This window comes from Myotis nattereri, assembly GCF_964212035.1.
Source record: "Myotis nattereri genome assembly, chromosome: 15".
NCBI lineage: Eukaryota > Metazoa > Chordata > Mammalia > Chiroptera > Vespertilionidae > Myotis > Myotis nattereri.
Genome location: NC_138090.1, coordinates 15,463,416 through 15,480,335, shown reverse-complemented (window position 1 = coordinate 15,480,335; position 16,920 = coordinate 15,463,416). Strand labels below are relative to the sequence as shown.

At 41.2% G+C, this 16,920-nt stretch overlaps 1 long non-coding RNA gene across 2 annotated transcripts in view; it reads right to left on the bottom strand.

Moving 5' to 3' along the window:
- The window catches only part of LOC308530961, a 628,987-nt gene that overhangs the window by 202,747 nt on the left and 409,320 nt on the right, over positions 1–16,920 (bottom strand). The window lies entirely within an intron of this gene.

Genomic DNA, 16,920 nt, shown 5'->3' with positions numbered 1-16,920 from the left:
ATCATGTAGTAAGTAATGCTAATTGCAGTATTTGCTTACAGACCATCAAAAAAAGGGCAGACTTAGTTAATGTAGAAAACCAAAGGAGAAAAGAAAAGTGGGTAGAAAAACGGGAAGGTTTAATTACTTATAAAATTTTTGTTGGAGAAATAAGTAATAGAAAAAAGTGCCATAACTGAATTAACTCTTTTAAAAACCAATTCTGAGATCACTTGTTTCTGGTATTTCAAAAGAGAATTATTCTGTGAGTTTAGGGGGGCGGGGGAGTCTATTTCACAATTTTTAACTTTTTAAATGTAAATACTAAGAAAAACCAAGGAAAATGGATGGGGCTGCATCAGGGTCTGTCATAGTGACTAACTTGACTTTCAACATGTAAACATCTTGAGGCACATAGTTCTTTAAATTATGAATAAAGTTTTGGAAATCATTAGTTCTTTCAAAAATTCATGTACAGTGGGCCTTGACTTACGAGTGTCCCGACTAACGAGTTTTTTGAGATACGAGCCGTCTCTCGGCCGATTTTTTGCTTTGAGTTGCGAGCTAAAATTCGGGTTATGAGCCAGCTTCAGATACCCCACCGCTAGTTGGCACAGCGAACGTCACAGTGAACGCCACAACATCAGGCCAGCATAACATGTCTCACTCATTCACTTTAAGTTACGAGCTCTGTCACAGAACGAATTAAACTCGTAAGTCAAGGCCCTACTGTATATTCATAGTTTCAAAACAGATGCAAAAATGTTTTGTTTACTACATATAAACATTAAACTGTCACTCAATTATTAAAAATCCTCCCAATTACTTATTCCATTTTATTAAATGAATAATTTGACATTGTTCCCAACTTGACAAATACATGACAATGGAATTCAAGGTGAATCATCACCAGGTTCCCAAGTCACTGATGTGCAAAGACTGTGAGAAAATTCTTTATCTGTTTCATATACCAAAGAATCAAGACTGTCTAAAATCCTACAATAGGCTCATAGTCTAACTCTGGATATGTGCTGAATTCCAGCTTTAAAATTTTTCTACTTATAAAACATACTAATTGTCTTCTTAATAGACTTTCACCACATTTCTTCTGTTTGTCATTATAAAACACTTAAGAATCCATAAACAAATATAAATGTGGTTAAATGCAAGACCAAGCTCTATTTGCTGAGATGGCCTAAAACAGTGATGGCGAACCTTTTGAGCTCGGCGTGTCAGCATTTTGAAAAATCCTAACTTAACTCTGGTGCCGTGTCACATATAGAAATTTTTTGACATTTGCAACCATAGTAAAACAAAGATTTATATTTTTGATATTTATTTTATATATTTAAATGCCATTTAACAAAGAAAAATCAACCAAAAAAATGAGTTCTCGTGTCACCTCTGACACGCATGTCATAGGTTCGCCATCACTGGACTAGAAGCAATGATTACATAGTAGAAGCAAGTACACTTATAGTCTAGATCTTGGTACCTAATTACCATTATCTAACAAAAGGACTCATGGCTCCTTAAGTCCAGCAGGAATCTGGAACATCTTGTGGTGCCAGAGTAAGAAATCCCTAAAATAGGATGGGGTTATGTTGAGATAACATAAGAACCAACCTGAAAGGGTTCCCAATGGCCCAAACTGAGATCATTTGAGCAAAAAAACCAAAAAGCAAAACAAAAAAACAAATTAATGGTAGTATTGGCTTATTATCTGTTAATATCTATTAATTTATTTTGGTATAAATAACTGAATAAATAAAAAATAGTAAGGGCAATTCTTACTTTCAGAAGAATTCCAATTATTCAATGTGGATGAAATAAGGAAAATAGAAAATCACATTAGAACATCAGAATAATAATTGTTGCAGGTAAGATTCACTGATGGATGTCAAAATTAGTAGGTGAAAATTTGAGAATCAATAGAATATTTGCATAATTTAAAAGCAGCTCCCTTAAGATGTTTATCTTGGTATCACTAGGGGAAAAACAGTAAATTTGCAGTGAAGAAAGCAGTTACCATATTAATCAAGTAACCAAAATTAACATCATCAGTAATAAGATATATCACTGATATAATAAACTCAGGGTACAACACATGTGTGGTATTCTTACCAACATTATATGACCTCAATATAATTGGAATTATATCATAAAAAATATAAAAGCCCAAATTGAGGGACATTCTATAAATTAACTGATCAGCACTATTTGAAAGTGCCAAGGTCATGGAATTTAAAAAAAGACTGAGGAACTCTCACAAATTGGAAGGGACTAAAGAGACAACTAAGTGCAATGTGCGGTCCTAAATTGGGGCCTGGAACAAACCAAGGACATTAATGGAAAAAACAAACAAACGGTGAAATCCAAATAAAGTCAAGTTTAGTCAATTGTCTTCTATCCATGTTAATTTCTCAGTTTTGGCAATTGTACCATGGTCATGAAAAATGTTAATATTAGGGCATGCTGAGTGATAGGTATACAGGAACTTTCCCTACTATTTCACAATGTTCCTCTAAGTCTAAAATTATTTGAAAATAAAAAGTAAAATAAAAACAAGACCTGAGTCCTGAATATAAAATGACAGATTAACATATTTCACATGAATAAAAGAGCTCTGTGTGTGGACTGTCTTCTGGATTAGTCACTTCCCCAAAGGTTTTGTGTTTCTTTACTGGCTTCACTTTCAGAAGTTTCTCATAGGTAGGTCAAAATTCAGATTGCTAAGTTTTTATTACAGGTCTTTACTAGAATATTTCTGTCAACATCTGTCTAGGGAAGATGCTCATGCTCTATAATCACAAGTAATCAGACAGACTCACTAGCGTTTATTAACTACTTAATATATGCCAAAAAATGTTGTAAGGGCTTTGTATGTATTAACTCACTTAATGTGCTCAATAACCCTATGAGGCAGACACTATTATTATTCCTAGTTTTACAAACGAGAAACAGTTAAGTCACTTGCCCAAGGTCATGCCGCTCGTCTGTGCCTTTAATTACCACTAGGCTTTGCCTATAGAGCAGTGTTAGGGCCATCATACCAGGTCAATTCTGCCTCATGTTTGGAGGACAGAGAAAGACCATAGGATAAGAAATTTCAGGTATATATCCTGATATAATATTCAGAAGGGCATCATTACATAGCATGTATTAAAAATTAAAAAGCATTCCTCTCTTCTGAAGCATTACCGTCTGCTCTTCCTAAAAGTTTTATTCCAAAGCCTACCAGATATGTTTTAAGTAGTAAAAATGATCAAATCTAGTATGTGATCAGAGACTAAGATAAACCTTAACTGCCCTGGCTGGTGTGGCTCAGTTGGTTGGGCGTCCTCCCTCACACTAAAAGGTTGTAGGTTTGATTCCTGGTCAGGGCACATGCCCTGGTTACAGGCTCGATCCCCAGTAGGGGGCATGCAGGAGGCAGCAGATTGATGTTTCACTCTTACATCGATGTTTCTCTCTCTCTCCTTCGCCTTTCCTCTCTCCAAAAATCAATTTTAAAAATGATTTAAAGGTAAACTTAACAGGTCTTTGCAAGACATGATGATCTTTCATACAACATGTATCTAATGTGTGTTCTTTACTCAACGGATGGTAATGAGTTCAGCTATTGAAGAAAACATATTTAAAGAATTTGTAGGATACATGTTATTTTCTTAATATATCTGAAGTCCATAATGTAAATGCACAGTGCATTTTTTGAAACATACATTATTTACCCAATAAGTTAGGTATTTAATGAAGAAGCTATTACAGACAAATAGATATTTATACTATTTTCAATCAATTATTTAAAACACACGTCATTAAAAGTTTATTAGCATGATTATATTTAAAGAACCACCATAAAGATTATTAAAGCAATCAAGGTAATATGAAGACAATTGAAATATAATAGTAAGTGAACAATTTGAATTCTAGTAAGTGCCAAGTATCACCCCAAAGTGCAACATGCATTTTTTAATAACTCAACTGTTAAATCTCTCGACTCAAAACACCAATGGAATTGGCCTTATGAGACAAACCTTTAGACACAATCAGTTTGTGAAATTGCTGACTTCACATTGAAAGCTTATGAAAGAACTTTGTAAGCAAAGAACTCCGCATGTTTACATTTAAACTTGCCCTCACTGTTTTATTTTACAACTGAAGAATGATTGGCATTCTGCAGCCTCTCTTTTGGTTTGTGTATATCCATCCCATAGATTAAATCTCATATCTCGCCCATGGGAGATGGAGAATTGTAGATAGAAAGAAAAATAATAAACAAATACCAGAGGTCCAATAAACCTTTAAGGTAAACAAACAAAGGAAAATCATATATTTTTTCACCAAAAATAAATCAGGATTTTTTTTATTGTTATTATAGTCAGCATTTCTCTAATTTCAATAGCTTTTAAGCAAATTGACAAATGCCTTAAACTGTATTTGTGAACATGAAAAAAAAAACACCACAAGATTTTAATTATGTTTTTGTTTAAATCTCCAGAAATGCTCTAGATATAAAACTCAAAATTTCTGTGTCACGTTTTATCCTTAAAAAAAATAATTTAAAAAAAGATAGTTAAATTACAAATCCTTGAGAAATAGGATTGATAATGGAAATGCCCACAGAAGGCAGGCTGCAATTGTTCCGCCACTGTAATACAATCTATTCCAGAATAATTTTTCTTTTTATTATTTCATTAAGTTGTATCTCACTAAAGTTCCTCTTAGGATCTCTCGGCAGCACCAAATTTTTCATTGAGAAAACGATAAATCACTGGCCTAAATTACAATTTAATTATAAACGCCTTTGCCTTCTAATGCTGCCTGGGACCTTTTACCCTGCTACATAATTCTAAAAAATGACCCCTGTCATAATTTCCTTCACTAGAATAATATGGGGAGATCTAATCCTGAATCCTGCTGTATTATAATTTAATATAAGAGGTAATTATTATTCAAAAGATAATGTTGCAGATATTGAAAATATTCTGAAGTTTGAGTCTTAAAAAAAAAAGGAAGACAGGTATGTAGGAGCTTTCTATCACTGCACCTATCATGAGAAACAAGGGGGAAAAAAGCAAAAGGGTTTTTAATGAAAAAATATTACCATTTATATACAGCTGGTGTTTTGCTTTGTGTGAAATGCATTTATATAGTCTTCAAACCATGGTTAGAAATGAAATGCTTCATTTCCCCAATCAAGGAAGCAGAGAGAGCAATGCTGCCATGAGCGACAATTTTTTTTTTTTTAAGTTCAGAGTCTGCTTTAGTGCTGGGGTAATAAAAATCACACCCTCTTTTCAAGGGTTCAGTAGGAGGATTTGGGTGGTAAGGACTGCAAAAACAAGGGGCCAGGTGGAAGAGTCCTGAGGTGGGATGTCAGAATATAGCCCAGAGAAAGGGCTTCTGGGTGACATTTTATTGGGAGCATCCCCAAAGCCTGAATGGGATATATACCTAAAACAATTTGGCTGTCCTGGAAACATTTCAACACTGTGCTGATGGTAGGGTTTTCTCTCTCCTTCCGGAATTCACACAGAAATAAACCAACAACAAAGAACAGGTAACAGTAGGTTTGCTGAACCTTCCTCAAAACTGACCTGCTCTTTAACTCCCAATAGCAGGAATATAAATCTCATTCAATTGGTGCTCATGAAATGACAACGGCCCCACCTGTGCAGGTGTCAGCCTCCCCGCACCCCGCAACGTGCTTCAGTGGCACCAGTGAAAAGTCAGCGTGTGAGTGGGAGATTCCTGTTACTCTGTGACCTGAAGAGATGGGGTAGCACAGAATTCAGGGAGTGAATCCCATAGACAAAAGCAAGTGGCACTTCAGTGAAAAAATGAATCCAATGCTCTACTACCTTTCCACAAAAAGGGGGGAAGACAAAGGGTTTCTATTAAATTACAAATGTCCTTGAGATCAAATATCTAAGAGCTTAGTCCACTGGGCCTAACTGTCTGAAAATAAAGAGGCCCCTCGTCCACCTTGTCCCCCCGAATCTTAATTATGATTAAATGAGCCATCAGAACTATCCAAAGACATGGATATAATTATAGGAGGTGTAGGGAGCTGATATAGGGTTCAGCAAGGAGGAACATTTTGATTGCTCAGTAGAGGAGGTGGAAGTAGTGATGGTGGTGGTGATGCAAAAGGAGAAAGAGCTACGGGCAAACAGAATATAAAAAAAGTGACCCAAATGAGATGATAACTCTTGCATACCAATCTTAGCCTAGTCAGCAAACCCCTATACAGTTCAATGAACATCAAACTAAACAGTAGGCACAGCTTTACTGCCCTTTTGTTTTGTTTTGTTTTTGCTTTGGGAGCAGTTCATTTAAGATGTAATAAATTGAAAAGCTACTCACCCCACCACCCACAGCCCCTCCATAAATCTCAGGACAGTGCAAATGAGTTATGCCTCATTATGGACAGAAAGAAAGGGCCTCCCCAGGCAGGGACATCCTCGACTACCATTAAAGCAATCATTAAAAGTAACAACCAACCTAAGGGAGAAAAAAAGTCATTCTTTCAAAATATATATATTAATTATCCAATAATATTAAAAATAGGTTCCATGGGTTCAAATAGGAATTGAAATCCAGAATGTAAGAGAAGGCAGAAAAAAGGACGCGGAGAGGAGAAAGGGAAAGTTTATAGGATAGAGATCCATAATTTCCAATAGCAGTAGCAGAGAGAGCCATGAAATGGTATCCATAACGAACTAGTAATAAAGAAGTGTGCAGAGATTGGTAGACTGTGCCTACCTGAATCATTTCACTAGTAACAAAGATTTAAGGTTCCCAAGAGGTTCAAGGCAGACAGTGGAGTGGACGTTCCAATAACTAAACAAAAGTACATTAAGGTGGACACACAGATAGATGGATAGGAAAGCATAGACAGGCAATCTTTAGGTTTAAGATGCACTAAAAATTTTCTGCCTCACTGTGGTGAGTTTTCAAGCGACCCCAGTCGAGACAAGGCAGAGTGAGTGAGATAACAGTGGGAAAATAAAAAGCAAGATCAAATTGAGCATTTCGTGGCCACATCAAGCAGGTCGATTCTATCTTCCCTGGCTAACCCGCCTCACTGCCTCCTATGTTTAAAAGTACACGATGGAATTAAGATCTTCCTGCAAAGTGGTGAATCTCTGTGAGATGTGAACTGAGTACATGCAAATTTGTCTCCTACTAGCAGTCACAAAGAAATGTAAATTATATAATTTCAGATGACACAATTCCAGACTGAGAAAGTGACAACGCTTTGCTCTTTGGTTACTTGAAAAACATAAATCTCAGTATTTAAGGGGGGTTGGGGGAGAGGCACAGGCAGTTATTAAGTGGCTTTCTCCCCACAGCAATACATGTCGGGGAACTGGAACTCACAGCCCCTGAAGAGTGAACAATTATTGGTTCACCATACTATCCTTCCAGGAATAAACAAGAAATTGTACTTACAGAGGGCTTTCTAGCACAGAAGAGAGGAGATATAAGGTTAAAAAATAAAGCGAGGTTGGAAGCCAACTGTTTTAAAGTTGTTATGACTATACTTCAGAGAGAGAAGAACTATGTTGATGGCAGTCCCTAGTGCAGTGATGGCAAACCTTTTGAGCTCGGCGTGTCAGCATCTTGAAAAACCCTAACTTAACTCTGGTGCCGTGCTACATATAGAATTTTTTTGATATTTGCAACCATAGTAAAACAAAGATTTATATTTTTGATATTGATTTTATATATTTAAATGCCATTTAACAAAGAAAAATCAACCAAAAAAATGAGTTCGCGTGTCTTAGGTTTGCCATCACTGCCATAGTGGGTCCTGCTTTGAGCTTGTCCTCCACCCGCCAAAGGGCTGCGACCCGCTGGGCCATGGGCATCTGTTGGCCTAACATCTCATGTACCCTAACCAGAAAGAGGAACCATTCTGTTATTTGTCTTAATTGTGACTGTCCCAGAAGCAGGCCTCGAAACAAAGAACTTAATGAGTAAGTAGTTTATTGTAGAAGTGGCCCAAGAATTATTGGGAAGGGGTGGAACAGTGAGACAAAGGGAGAGAGAAGCAGCCAAAAATGATTTGTCATCAAGGAAGTTACCAAGGTGAGAAAACAGACCAATTCCTATCAGGGAACTTAGCCAGTGTAGATTTGTACCTCAGAACTCTCCCACCTAAGGGGTGAAGGAGCTTTAGTATTTATTTACCAACTAGAGGTTCAGTGCATGAAATTCGTGCCTGGGTGCGGTCCCTAGGCCTGGCCGGTGATCGAAGTGCGAGCGTCTGGCGTGGAAGGGCAGGTCCCAGCTGACTTCTGGGCCCTGGGCAGCACCTGGGCCCCTGGGCCCCCTGGGTGTCCCCCTCTGTCTGAGTCACAGAGCCCGAGTCCCCACATGGGGATTCAGTGAGTGTGGCAGGACACGGTGGGCCGGGGTGTAGTGTGGGACTCTGGGCCACCCAGCAGCGCCGCACAGAAGCCAGGCAGGCCGCATGCTCTCTCCCAGCTGGCCTTGCAGACCTGCTCCTGCACAAACCCATGGGGAGCCCGACCAGCCCCTGCGGTTCCAGTGGCTGCGGCCCGGCTCACCTAAAAGACACTGCGTGGATGTGGGGCAGGCTCCTCGCAAGCACCGGGCACCTGACTGTGGGGGCTTCCCCAGCGCATGAGCCCTGGCATCCCCAGGGAGGGTAGCAGGGGGAGTGAGAGTGAGCTCGGTGGACATCTGGCATTCTCACCGCACCTCCGTCCCCGTCACCCCCACCCCCAGGTAGCTGGCGAGAGGTTGCAGCCCCCCGTGGAGATTGGTCACCGCCACCCACCCTCAGTTCCCTGTCCCAGCCGGCCACTGGTCGCTGTCTGCATGGCGATTGGTTGGGGCTGGCCCGAGTGGCGGTCCCACCCCCTGCTGCCGCTGCTGGTCGCCATCTACGGGGCAATCAGGCCCCCACTTGCACCCGCCTTGGCCTGGTGCTGCCTGCTCACCTGCTCCACCATCCCACCACGGTTCTGCTCTCGTCAGGGCCCATTGGGGCCAACAGCGCCTCCACTGCAGCCCACTGCCAGCTCCACATGGTGGACACCCACCATGTTCCACGCTGCTCCCCGGTGGTCAGCGCACATCATAGAGAGCAGTCGAACTCCTGGTCTCCCGGTTGAACTCCCAGTCGAACGATCACCCAAGGGGACAATTTGCAGATTAGGCTTTTATTATATAGGATTCAAGAGTGTGCTGGTAAATCTTCAACAACCAGTTCTCCAGCAAGGGTGGGAGGGGGTTGAGTGACCAGTAGCATCTGCTCATTTCCATGGTGTAAATACTCTCCCACTACGGCTGATTTCAAACCATCAACATAACATCATTGAATACAGTCAATGAGGAAGAGAAGCCCAGCAGCCACCGCTATACAGTATTGCTGACTATAGATACATAAGATGAGAGAACAGGCAATTGTAAAATGTAGTAAAATAATTATAAAGTGGTGGTTGATTACTTTTAATAAAATTTACTTAATTGTAAGCATTTACCATTTAATTTTTAATAACAGCTGTGTTTTAACAAAATTCCTGAAAATATTTAACAACCAGATCTTGAAACCAGAATGAGCCAACTCCAACCCACCATTGTACAAATTCCCTAGTCACTGGTTCAATGGGGAATTACATCCCTGGCACTTCAGATCTGAGGTGCGGGCAGCAAAGTGGACCCCAGAGGCTAGACAAAGCAGGTGCCAGCAGCTGGATTTTTGGCCAGTATGCACTGAAATGGTCAAGGTGAGAGAATATGAGCAGGCACCAACAGTCTGTAACGCTACTGACTCACAGATTAGCCATATTTCCTAAAGGCCTTGAAATATCTCTTCATGGCTTTCTGTGGTGTTGCTGCTTTTCACCTGGAGCAATTGAAGCCTTTGCCCATTTTCCCTGTCACTGATTACTAAGTTCTAACCCCAGATTCTTTACTGAGTTGTCCTGTTTTGTGCTTTAAAATTGAGTGTGTTCAAAACAATTTCCTCCACTCTGCTCTCCGCATCCCAAAGTTATCACTCCCCCTGCCATCCCTATTTTGTTGAGGAACTGCTCTTCTCCTCGTAAGCCTTCCCTGACCCTCAACTTTTGACTCTCTCTTAAACCCATATCCAATCAGCTGTCCTATCCAGTCGGCCCCCAAAAAGGTCTCTCTCAACTGTTTCCTTTGACAGTAAAATGGTCCAGGCCTGTGTTACATCTCACAGAGACCCTGCCAAATGCACACTAAGTCTATCAACAGCTTCCCGTCTCCTACGGTTCCAAGCCACCTAGAAGTCACGTGCGGGGTAATTTTTCCTCTATACCTTCAAGAGCATCACAATGCTACCAAGGAGAGATCGTAAACAAGCATTAAAGGCTCTGTGTGGCTTAGGCCAACCTCCTATTCAGCACTATTCCACCCAATCCTCTTCATACCCTGGAAGGTCTGACAAACTAAACTCCCGATAGCCCTATAACAATACCTAGATTTTTCCACCTCTGTTCCTTTGCCTAAGGTGTTTTCTTTAGGAGCAACATAGTTCTCGATCCTTCACAAACTAGTTCATGTACCAGATGTTCAATGCACCATCTCCTATTGCCCCAACACCAACCCAGAATCTCTCTCCTTTTTAAAGATCAGAATGCTTTCTCATTCCACCTTTATGGTGCTTTTTCTACTGGTATTTCAGTTACTTGTCTTCTGCCATTCTTACTTTACAATTTTTTCCTCCCCTGGGGCACCTATCACTGTGTATTGCACATAGTAGGAGTTCAATATTTGTTGAATTAGTATGTTTTGTCCATTTCAATCCAAATAAGTCAGTTAAGACTGAATTTGGAGTTTAAAACATAATTCAGCAGCCAATGTATCTTATAATACAACTCATGTATATTGAATTAATCAAAGATTTTTTTTTTTAAATTTAGCAGTTGTCATGCTGATTTAACAAACAAACAAACAAAAATCCCTTTCTGCCCAATTTTCTTAAGATTTGTTTATTCCTTGTGATTTGAGCTATTACCACTCTACCTGTTGTGACCCCTTTGCTGAGAGTCAGTCCAAACATGACTAACCCATACTCTGGAGAGCATGATGGCAAATTCAGTTAGACAACAACAGGCCTTTGGATTACTCTACAATAGTTAAAGTCATAAACATATAAACATGGAGGTATTTTTAAAATGTAATGAGGAGTTGAAAAAGCAAGTTATAGATTTATACATACAGTGTGGTAACATTTATGTAAGATGTAAAAATAAGCAAATTAAAACTATATGCCATTTACAGTGGCACACATGTGAACATAAAAATTCAGGAGAGTGGTGAATTCTTGTGGAGAGGAAAGAGGGGAAGAAAAACCAATGATATTAAGAGGAGGCACACACGGAAATCTTCAAATGGACTCAGAACATTGTATATGTTGAAAAACATAGGTTGAAATCAATGTGGCAAATGTTCAGATTTGACAAAGCTTGGTGAGTAAAATAGATATTAATCTCTATACATTTTTCTGTACAGTTGAAATATTTCATAATTTGAAAAATGTATTTACTTGTATTGGAAGAGTTATCAAATGGTTATACAGAGATTTGTAACTTAACAAAGAACTCTTGCCTGACATAGGGAAAGACTTATGAAAGTAGGATGACTGTACAAGTATTTGAAACCTCAGTTTTATCAATACTTTTTGATATTTTAATCTAACTAAATTGATTACAATCATCTGGTTTGGGTTGGTTACTCAATTTTTGCTTTAACTACATTAACTGACCTCTCAGTTAAGAATATGTAACTGATTTAAAGCAACGATTTCCCCCAATAAATTGGAAGGTTAACAACAAAACCCCTAAATTATGCTGGCATAACATAGGGTCATTAAAGGAAATCTATGTCTCCAGCAACAACTAGTGGGGGTAAAAGAAAGATTTCTCACCAACTCTTCTCCTAGAACAGTGGTTCTCAACCTTCTGGCCCTTTAAATACAGTGCCTCATGTTGTGACCCAACCATAAAATTATTTTCGTTGCTACTTCATAACTGTAATGTTGCTACTGTTATGAACTGTAATGTAAGTATCTGATATGCAGGATGGTCTTAGGCGACCCCTGTGAAAGGGTTTTTCGACCACCAAAGGGGTCGTGACCCACAGGTTGAGAACCGCTGCTCTAATTCATCTCTCCTAGTAATAGAATTACTATCAAAACTGCAATCATATACTATTCCATCAGTAAAATAATAGTACCTTCCCCCTATGGGGATGTTTTTAGAATTAAATGAGTTAATACTTTAAGCACTGAAATCAGAGCACAGAGTCCATACTGTTATTATTGTTCATTACCCTTAAAATGGTAATGAGAATATGACCACTTTAAATGAGACTTATGCCCAAAGCCCACAGCAGAAGCCAATTTTTATTCCCAAATCTAACTTTTTAGATTTCTGGTCTTTCACCCACATAACTCCAATAATTGCCAAAACCAAAGTCCAATCAACAGCTAGTGCGCAGTGTGGAAGCAGAGGAAAGATTGCAAAGAAAACTGGGCCTTAGCAAGTGAGGTCCAGGCCCCAGGACCCATGAGGAATGTGAAAGGAGCCCTTGAGTTTGGCTTCCTACACTGACAAAGGTTAGATTTCCAGAGAGATCCAGGCCGGGTCTCAGCCTGTCCTCTGCTTGCCACAGGCCCAGCCGCTCAGCCCTGCTCAGTAACCGGGCATCAAACAAGAGTAATTGACAGCTTCTCTCCTCCAGCCTCCCCTCTCGGAGCAGGCGGTTTCCCCAGGAGCCGCCTCGTACAACCTCAAACACTTTATTACTGGTCAATTTGGGTTTCCTGCCCACTTTAAGTGGCAGTGCTGAGGGTCTGCAACTCTCTCTAGCCCTCATTGATCAATATTAACAGTCACTTTCACAGCATTTCCCTGCTACTCAGCAAGGCCGGGGACTGGCTGTAAATTACCACATAGCTGGTCATTACTAGTATACCCAAAGAAATGCTGTAATTCAAAAGTTAGGGCTAATTGTGAAAATAATTTCTTTCATACTTTTCAGTACCCGAATCAAAGAAGGTGAGAGAATGTGGAGCCTGTCCATTTTGGAATCGCTGGTTTAAGTAAACTGCCTGACTATATTCACCCCTGAAGATATACTCTCTAGCTGGAATTTATGGATTAGGGTCCAACTATTTCCAATACCACACAATCAGCTCTCTGGAAGAGGGGGAGGGGACATGGGGAAACCATCCTATAAAGTTTAAATCTTGGGTTTACAGTCAATGTATAAAAAAAAAAGAATCAGGATTAAGCAGTTATTGGCTAGGGATGACATAGTAATATTTGTTTATGAGGTAAAAATTTAACAAGAAACAAACAGCCAGTGTTGTTTATAAGCAAATGTGAGCTGTTTAAAGGCATAAGAGAGGCTTTATGAATGAAAATCTCAGAGCCTAGCAAATAACTAAATGGAAACTCCCTGCTGCTGGCAGCTGACTCAGGCATGTGGAAGGTGACAGAGCAAAAAGGCCACCAGGAATCTGCCTTCCAAAGGAGGGGCGCAGAGATACAATATTGGGGGGCAGAGGGGCACACCAGTGAGCTGCAGAAAGATGAAGCCCAGAGACCACACGCTGGGCTCTCGATATGGAAGCAAGACTAAAGTGTAAGTACAGGAGAGAGAGACACACACCAGAGAGAAAAAGACAGAGAGAGACAGAGATACCAAGAGAGAGAGGGAGGGAGGGAGAGAGAGAGAGAGAGAGAGAGAGAGAGAGAGAGAGAGAGAGAGAGAGAGAGGGAGAGAGAGAGAGAAACAACCATTATTTCCAGACTCAAGGGGGCCCTTTTCCTCCAAAGATGGATTAGGTGTGTCACCAGCTAGGTTGTTTTTCCATTGCCTTCCAAGTGCCGCCACAGAAGGCGCAGGAGAGAGCCCTTACTTTGGCTGGACAGAAGAAATAACACATCTATAGAGAGGCTCTTTGGCAGCTGCCATGTCCCAGGGAAATCCCCTGTGGCCCTGTCAGTGGCCACACCCCTTGGGAAACCATGTGCTCAGTGTGGGAAGGGAGCAAAGGCAGGAACCTGCCAAACACTTAAAAGAACCAAGTTATTGAAAAAGCAATCACTCTGCCTACTCTTCACACAAGGCTCATGTGGAAGTTGAAGAGTAGTCACGACTGGTCATTATACCCAAAGAAATGGGTCATTCTACCGGGGCCACAATTTGTTACCCCCAAGTTGGGGAGGTGGAGCTTGAGCGAACCTGTCATGGTTTTAAAGCAAGAGGCCTGTGCGTGCGCAGAGGTACCACGGCTGCCTCTCAGCCACCATGTCATGCCCTGCGTTGCCAAGTCCAAGCTGCCCCCCTATCTCCAGGGTCAAAGGCCCCCTCCTTTTGGCCTTCTCCTCAGCATGTCATCAGGAAGAGTATCAATGCAAACCCAACTCACTGGCATCTCCCTGCCCAGGATGCCGTCTGAAGGTACTATCCATGCAGGTAACACAAGCCCTGTTTGACCCTTGACTGTTGAGAACACGCCTACTTCTCACCAGCCTTTCAGTGCTCAGCGGGCCCAATTGGAGCAGGTGGCCGAAAGGGCACAGCTGGGTGCTGGTGGACAGCGAGCTTCTCTGAAGAACCAGCCCTCCCAAGCGCATTCTCCTCAGGGAACAGAAGCAAACCAGGTCAGGGCTTATCATCAGAGTCGGTGTTCTCCAAACTTTGTTCATCTCCCACATGCATTTCCCACCTTTGTTTTCACATGAAAAGAGGAGAAATAAACTTGGCTGCTCAAAAACACAACATAAAGGACACCCCAATTCCCAGGCCAGCGATAAGAAATAGCTTCCCTCCACGAGGGAGAGATTAAGGGCACGGGTGCTAAGTCTTGGGGCTTGCACATGGCGGAGATGGAGGGCGGGCTGGCTTCTTGGGGTGCTGCACAGTATTCAGAACCCTGGGCTTTGCACCCATGTGGGGACTGGCCACCAGCCTGGTGATCAGCCTGGCTGATCTCCCAGCTCCAGGACCCGAAGGGGAATTAGACACCAGCCACCCCATGCTCCCTATTGTTTAGGAAAAAGGAGAGAAAGAGAGAGAGTGAAAAATAAAAACCTCAATCGTTTAGTACAAGTCATTTTACATGCTGGGATAATGAAGAATAAAAATGCCTTCAAAGAACTGATTTCCTACTTTTAACTCACTGCCAGCCAAGCTCTTTGTGAGGCCTCTCTGGAACATGCATTCCCGTCCCACTCAAACAAAAGAGCTGCGAATTCATTAAACTATTTAATTATGCCTTTTTATTTTTCTCCATTAGCAAGTCCTACCAGCACAAAGTAAATAAAGCCACCATGGTCTTTCCCCAGCAGACACACTGACTGTTTTTATTCTTTATTCAGTTTACAATATAAAGGGCTATTTTTCCCCCTCCTATTCTTGGCGAGTTTCCTAGTACAAACCCTGCAAATAGAAGCACCCAACTGTACATGCAATGCATGAAGCCGGCGCAGGAGCATTCAGCATTGCGAGCACATACCCTAGACAGCTTTCAAAGTACCCGCAGCCAAAGGCAGCCAAACAGCACTTTACAGCCAGGCGCGGAAAAGATATTAGCTTTTTTTTATACTCTAGTAAATTTGCTTTTTACATCTATTTCTTTTCAGAAGGGCTTGTTATTGAGCTCACTGTCCACAAATTCCATTGATCTCAGGCTGTGACTCAATCCATATGCTCACGCTTTGACACCAGCACAGCAAGCAAGCGATACAAATCCTGTTCAGGCTACAAACTTATTGATTTTATAGATTTCCCCCAAAGTTGTGATAATGATATATCATTGTTAAATTTGGTAGAACAAACTGCTTTCCCAATCTGTCAATGCGAGCATGAAAACCAATTCACAGCCTTGTTTAGAAGGCTTTCCCACCAGAAGAATAAGTACAGCCAAAGGAAGCAGACCACCGATGCCCGGCGGCTGGCACCAGCTTGATGTACGATTCCCTCCGCTCTGCCCTTTTCCGACCTGCAGCACACTGGGCTGCCAGACTGTACTTACTGGCTACAATTATCCACAGTGATTTCTCCCCAGGACGCTCAGTATTAATTATTAACCACTGGGAGCATGCTGCTTGGGTGACCCACATCAGTAGGTTTTAAAAGACAATTTTGGTAATTTTAATATGCTATTCAGATGCAGTTGGATCCATTAGGATCCTGGGATTATTGACTTTAATAGGTCAATTTTTTCCCCCTTTGCAGTTGCTCCCTATTCCCTACCTTTAGGAATCAAGGCAGCTGCTTCCAGCAGGGGGCAGACATTAGACATTTCCTTTTGAAAGGATGTGCCTTCACTTCCTGACTGTGATGAGTTAGGTGACTCTGTTTGCCTCAACTTTCTCTACCGGTTTTCTACTGGTATGGGCTAGATTTTACAGTTCTACCAATCTGGTAGGATTCCATTAACTTTATTCCTTCCTAGGGTATTTGTGACTCTTTCTCAAGTATGTCCCCAAGTATCCATCCTCTAAATCACCCACTTTCTGAGTCACCTTCCACTTGTGCAAATTCTTGATTGCATGGAGCGGTCTGCCCAATTCATTTCAACAGGTGTGCTACCTTATACTCCCAACTACCCAATCAACCGGAACAAGTTTTCCTTGGGTCGTGATGATTGTGGTTATTTTTCATTCTTTCCAATGTGTTCACTTCCCTTATTTTAAAATGTTAGTCTTTATGTAGTCTCCTTTTTCCCCTTGTTCCTCCGCCTGCCCTTCTGCCCTTTCCTGTTTCTTACTTTCTTACTCATGGTTCATAGAGACTCCTCTCACTCACTAATCCATTAGTCCTCTTCCCATTAATTTAAACGAAACAGCTTAACAAAAACAGTTGGAATCTCTGACAGTCTCATCTCCCGGATAAAGTCCAAGCTTCCCCCCACCCCCT